Source organism: Lipotes vexillifer, unplaced genomic scaffold (assembly GCF_000442215.2).
Source record: "Lipotes vexillifer unplaced genomic scaffold, Lipotes_vexillifer_v1.1 scaffold237, whole genome shotgun sequence".
NCBI lineage: Eukaryota > Metazoa > Chordata > Mammalia > Artiodactyla > Lipotidae > Lipotes > Lipotes vexillifer.
The window spans coordinates 2804294-2811236 of NW_006794332.1; the positions used below are offsets into that span (position 1 = coordinate 2804294).

A 6943-nucleotide genomic window follows, 5' to 3' on the forward strand; every position below is an offset into this window, starting at 1 on the left:
CACAAAGACCACATTAGACAAAAACAAAAAATAAATGAAGAAAACAATAGCAAAGATCAAAAAAACTAAAAGCCGGTTGTCTGTGAAGATAAGCCATTAACCAGACTCATCAAGAAACAAAAGAAGACTCAAATCAGAATTAGAAATGAAAAAGGAGAAGTAACAACTGACACTGCAGAAATACAAAGGATCATGAGAGATTACTACAAGCAACTATATGCCACTAAAATGGACAACCTGGAAGAATTGGACAAATTCTTAGAAAAAGACAACCTTCCAAGACTGAACCAGGAATAAACAGAAAATATAAACAGACCAATCACAAGCACAGAAATTTTGACTGTGATTAAAAATTTTCCAAGAAACAAAAGCCCAGGACCAGATGGCTTCACAAGTGAATTCTATCAAACATTTACAGAAGACCTAACAACTATCCTTCTCAAACTCTTCCAAAATACAGCAGAGGGAGGAACACTCCCAAACTCATTCTATGAGGCCACCATCACCCTGATACCAAAACCAGATAAAGATGTCACAAAAAAGAGAACTACAGACCAATATCACTGATGAACATAGATACAAAAATCCTCAACAAATACTAGCAAACAGAATCCAACAGCACATTAAAAGGATCATTCACCATGATCAAGTAGGGTTTATCCCAGGAATGCAAGGATTCGTCAATATATGCAAATCAACCAATGTGATAAACCATATTAACAAATTGAAGGAGAAATCCATATGATCATCTCAATAGATGCGGAAAAAGCTTCCAACAAAATTCAACATCCACTTATGATAAAAACCCTCCAGAAAGCAGGCACATAGGGAACTTACCTCAGCATAATAAAGGCCACACATGAGAAACACACAGCCAACATCATTCTCAATGGTGAAAAACGGAAACCATTTCCTCTAAGATCAGGAACAAGACAAGGTTGTCTACTCTCACCACTATTATTCAACATAGTTTTGGAAGTTTTAGCCACAACACTCAGAGAACAAAAAGAAATAAAAGGAATCCAAATTGGAAAAGAAGAAGTAAAACTGTCACTGTTTGCAGATGACATGATACTATACATAGAGAATCCTAAAGATGTTACCAGAAAACTACTAGAGCTAATCAATGAACTTGGTAAAGTAGAAGGATACAAAATTAATGCACAGACATCTTTTGCATTCCTATCCACTAATGATGAAAAATCTGAAAGAGAAAATAAGAAAACACTCCCATTTACCTTTGCAACAAAAAGAATAAAATACCTAGGAATAAACCCACCTAAGGAGACAAAAGACCTGTATGTGGAAAACTATAAGACACTGATGAAAGAAATTAAAGATGATATCAACAGATGGAGAGATATAACATGTTCTTGGATTGGAAGAATCAACATTGTGAAAATGACTATACTACCCAAAGCAATCTACAGATTCAATGTAATCCCTATCAAACTACCAATGGCATTTTTCACAAAACTAGAACAAAAAATTGCACAATATGTATGGAAACACAAAAGACCACGAATAGCCAAAGCAATCTTGAGAAAGAAAAATGGAGCTGGAGGAATCAGGCTCCTGGACTTCAGACTATACTACAAAGCTACAGTAATCAAGACAGTATGGTATTGGCACATAAATAGAAATATAGATCAGTGGAACAGAATAGAAAGCCCAGAGATAAACCCACACACCTACGGTCACCTTATTTTTGATAAAGAAGGCAAGAATATACAATGGAGAAAAAACAATCTCTTCAATAAGTGGTGCAGGGAAAACTGGAAAGCTACATGTAAAAGAAAGAAATTAGAACACTCCCTAACACCATACACAAAAATAAACTCAAAATGGATTAAGACCTAAATGTAAGGCCAGACACTATAAAACTCTTAGAGGAAAACATAGGCAGAACACTCTATGACATAAATCACAGCAAGATCCTTTTTGACCCACCTCCTAAAGAAATGGAAATAAAAACAAAAATAAACAAGTGGGACCTAATGAAACTTAAAAGCTTTTGCAAAGCAAAGGAAACCATAAACAGGACAAAAAGAAAACCCTCAGAATGGGAGAAAATATTTGCCGACGAAGCAACTGACAAAGGATTAATCTCCAAAATATACAAGCAGCTCATGCAGCTCAATATAAACAAAACAACCCAATCCAAAAATGGGCAGAAAACCTAAATAGACATTTCTCCAAAGAAGATATACAGACTGCCAACAAACACATGAAAGAATGCTCAACATCCTTAATCATTAGAGAAATGCAAATCAAAACTACAATGAGATATCACCTCACAGAATTCAGAATGGCCATCATCAAAAAATCTAGAAACAATAAACGCTGGAGAGGGTGTAGAGAAAAGGGAACACTCTTGCACTGCTGGTGGGAATGTGAATTGGTACAGCCACTATGTAGAACAGTATGGAGGTTCTTTAAAAAACTACAAACAGAACTACCATAGGACCCAGCAATCTCACTACTGGGCATATATCCTGAGAAAACCATAATTCAAAAAGAGTCATGTACACAATGTTCACTGCAGCTCTATTTACAATAGCTAGGACATGGAAGCAACCTAAGTGTCCATCGACAGATGAATGGATAAAGAAGATGTGGCATATATACACAGTGGAATATTACTCAGCCATAAAACAAAACGAAATTGAGTTATTTGTAGTGAGGTGGATGGACCTAGAATCTGTCATACAGAGTGACGTAAGTCAGAAACAGAAAAACAAATACTGTATGCTAGCACATATATATGGAATCTAAAAAAAAAAAAAAAAAGGTTCTGAAGAACCTAGGGGCAGGACTGGAATAAAGACATAGAGAATGGACTTGAGGACACTGGGAGGGGGAAGGGTGTGCTGGGTGAAATGAGAGAGTGGCATAGACTTATATATACTACCAAATGTAATAAGATAGCTAGGTCGGAAGCCCCCGCATAGCACAGGGAGATCAGCTCTGTGCTTTGTGACCACCTAAAGGGGTGGGATAGGGAGGGTGGGAGGGAGACGCAAGAGGGAGGAGATATTGTGACATATGTATATGTATAGCTGATTCACTTTGTTATAAAGCAGAAACTAACACACCATTGTAAAACAATTATACTCCAATAAAGATGTTTAAAAAAAATTAAAAATAAAAGATTCAAATCACAAAACTATATTCTCTGACTCCAATTAAACTAAAAATTAAAAATCGTTCACCGAAAGGTATCTTTAATACCCACACATATTAGAAACTGAATAACACATAAGTCAAAGAAGATATCAAAAAGATTTTGGAATGTATTTACAACTGAAAGAGAAAGAAAACACAAAATATCAAAAATTTGGGGATGCAACTAAAGTAGTACCTAAAGAAAAATTTATAGTATTAAAATGACACTGATAGATCAGAGAAAGGTCCCACATTGATGACCTCAGCTTCCACTTTTAGAAACAGGAAAAGATGAGCATATTAATCCCAAAGTAAACCAGTGAAAAAGGAAACCTATGAAAAAGAAAACAGGATAACAATAGAGACAATCAATGAAATCAAAAAGTGATTCTTTAAAATACTCTATAAAATTTAAAAATCTATAGGCAAACTGATAAGGATTAAAATAGAAGATACAAATTACTAAATCAGGAGCAGAGAGGTAATATCACTACATATTCTAAATATATGAACAGTAAGAGAATATTTTTAATAACTTTATACCAATAAATTTAAAAACTTAGATGAAATGGGCAATTTTCTTAAAAAACACAAACCACCAAAACTCATTTTTAAAAATAGGATAAACTGAATAGCCCTACATCTATTAAGGAAACTGAACTTGAACTTGTGGTTACAAAACGTTCCCCACACACACACACAAAAAAACGTCCAGGTCCAGGTGGCTTCAATGGGGAATTACGCCAGATATTTAAGGAAGAAATAGTATGAGTTCTACAAAAATCATTCCAAAATATTGAAGAGGCACAAATACTGCCTAATATTCTATGACAGCAAAGACATATGACAAGAAAGAACTACAGATCAATATATCACTCATGAATACAGAAGCAGAAATTCTAGCAAGTTGAATCTAACAATATATGAAAAGAATACTACACCATGATGAAATGGAGTTTATTTCAGGAATGCAAATTTGTTTTAACATTCATAAATTACTATATTAACAAACTAAAACAGAAAAATCATTATTATCTCAACAGATATGGAAATAGTACTTGCCAAACTCCAACATCAATTCCTAATAAAAACTGTTACTAAACTGGGAATAGAAGGAAATTTCATCAACCTATAAAAGACATCTACAAAAAACTTATAGCTAACATAATCTTAATGATGAAAGACTGAATGTATTCCCCTTAAGATCAAGAACAGGGCAAGTTATGTCTGTTTCCCACTTCTACTCAACATGTTTCTGGAGGCTCTCTGCTTTTATTCATTCAACAGACAGCTGATTTTCCTGTGCAGTGCCAGCTGCATCCCTAAGACATGATAGTGAAAACTGGAGTAAATGGATTTGTCTGTATCAGATATCTGGTCACCAGGGCTGCTTTTAACTCTGGCAAAGTGAAAAACGTTGCCGTCAATGACCCTTCATAGACCTCAACTTCATGGTCTACATGTTTCAATGTGATTCTACCCATGGCAAGTTTGAAGGCACAGTCAAGGTTGAAACTGGGAAGCTTGTCATCAATGAAAAGTCCATCTCCATCTTCCAGTAATGAGATCCTGCCAATGTCAAACGGGGTGATGCTGCTGCTGGATACATGGTGAAGTCCACTCATGTCTTCACTACCTTGGAGTAAGCTAAGGTTCGCCTGAAGGGTGGAGCCAAAAGGGTCATCATCTCTGCCCCTTTTGCTGAAACCCCCATGTTTGTGATGGGCATAAACCATGAGAAGTATGTCAACTCCCTCAAGATTGTCAGCAATGTCTCCTGCACCATCAACTGCCTGGAACCCCTGGCCAAGGTAACCATGAAAACTTTGGCATCGTAGAGGGACTCATGACCACAGTCAATGCCATCAGTGCCACCCAGAAGACTGAAAACTGATGGCCCCTCTGGGAAACTATACAGTGACAGCCACAGGGTTTCCCAAAACATCATTTTGGCATCTACTAGTACTGCCAAGACTGTTGGCAAAGTCATCCCTGAGGTGAAGAGGAAGCATACTGGCATGGCCTTCTGTGTCCCCACCAACAGTATGATGATCATAGATCTGACTTGCCATCTGGAGAAAGTTGCAAATATAATGACACCAAAAAGGTGGTGAAGCAGGCATCAGAGGGCCCATTAAAGAGCATCCTGGGCTACACTGAAAATCTTGCTGTCTCCTGCAACTTTACCAGTGACACCCACTCTTTCACCCTTGATACCGTGGTTTGCATGGCCCTCAATAACCACTTTGTCAAGCTCATTTCCTGGTAGGACCATGAATTTGGCTACGGTAATAGGGCAGTGGACTGATCATCCACATGGCCTCCAAGGAGTAAAAGCCCTCTGGGCCACCAGCCACAGCGAGAACATGAGAGGAATAGAGATATGCTCAGCTGCTGGGGAGTCCTTGCCCCAACTCAATCCCCCAACACACTGAGAATCTCCTATTCTCAATACAGTTTCAATCCCAGACCACTTAAAGAATGGGAGGGGCTCAGAGATCCCTACCTTTTCATATACCACCAATAATTATAATGTACACAGTCAAAAAAAAATTTTGTACCAGAGATTTTAGCCAATGCATTTAGAAATGCAGTGACAAGAAAAGGAAATAAAAGACATCCAGATTGTAAAGAAAGAAGAAAATCTGTCTTTACTTGAAGACAACATAGTCATGTACATAAAAAATCCTATGAAATCTACAAAAAAAGCTACTAAAATTAAAATTGTGTTTAATTAGGGGAAGCTGTGTAAAAAATATAGGGAACTCTCTGACCTTTCTTCATAATACTTCCATAAATCTAAAATTATTTCAAAATAAAATGTTTAAAAAGAAAGAAAACCTTACTCAAAAAAAAAAAAAAACACAACCAAAAAAGTGTGTTTAGCAAGTTTGCAAGAAACAACTCAATAGGTAAAAGTCAACTATATTTCTATATGCTAGCAAAGAACAATTAGAAATCAAAAAATTTTTAAATATCATTTACAATATCAAGAAAAATATTAAATACTTAAGAATAAATTTGACAAAATATGTGCAAAGTTGTACACTAAAAACTACAAAATATTGTTGTGAGAAGTTAAAGAGGACCTAAACAAATGGTGAGATAATATCAAGTTCATGAATCAGAAGACTAAATATTTTTATGATGTTAATTTTCCACAGATTTATCTTTAGATTCAATACAATGCAATCAGAATCCCAGCAAGCTTTTTTTGTAGAAATTCACTAATTCTAAAATTCATGTGGAAATACAAAGGACCTAGGATAGCCAAAGCAACTCTGAAAAAGAAGAACAAAGTTGGATACTTACACTACCTGATTTCAAACTATGATAAAACTACAGCAAACAAGACATTGTATGGTATTAAAGGTAGATTATTTGAAGAGAATAGAGGAATATAAAGTCCACCTACACATATATGCAAGTGATTTTTTTTTTTTTTTTTTGCGGTACACGGGCCTCTCACTGTTGTGGGCTGTCCCGTTGCGGAGCACAGGCTCCAGACGCGCAGGCTCAGCGGCCATGGCTCACGGGCCCAGCCGCTCCGCGGCATGTGGGATCTCCCCGGACCGGGGCACGAACCCGTGTCCACTGCATCGGCAGGCGGACTCTCAACCACTGCACCACCAGGGAAGCCCTATGCAAGTGATTTTGACACAGGTGCAACAGCAATTCATTAAAGAACGAACAGTCTTATCAAAAAATTGTGTTGGAACAAATGGATATCCTTAGGCCATACCATATCCAAAACAAAACTGTATATCCTCACCACACC

The 6943-nt window shown here is 36.8% G+C and overlaps 1 pseudogene; it reads left to right on the forward strand.

Annotated features, from left to right (window-relative positions):
* The first annotated feature begins 4503 nt into the window (after window positions 1–4503).
* LOC103073175 (glyceraldehyde-3-phosphate dehydrogenase pseudogene) lies at window positions 4504–5499 on the forward strand (annotated as a pseudogene).
* The last annotated feature ends 1444 nt before the right edge of the window (window positions 5500–6943 follow it).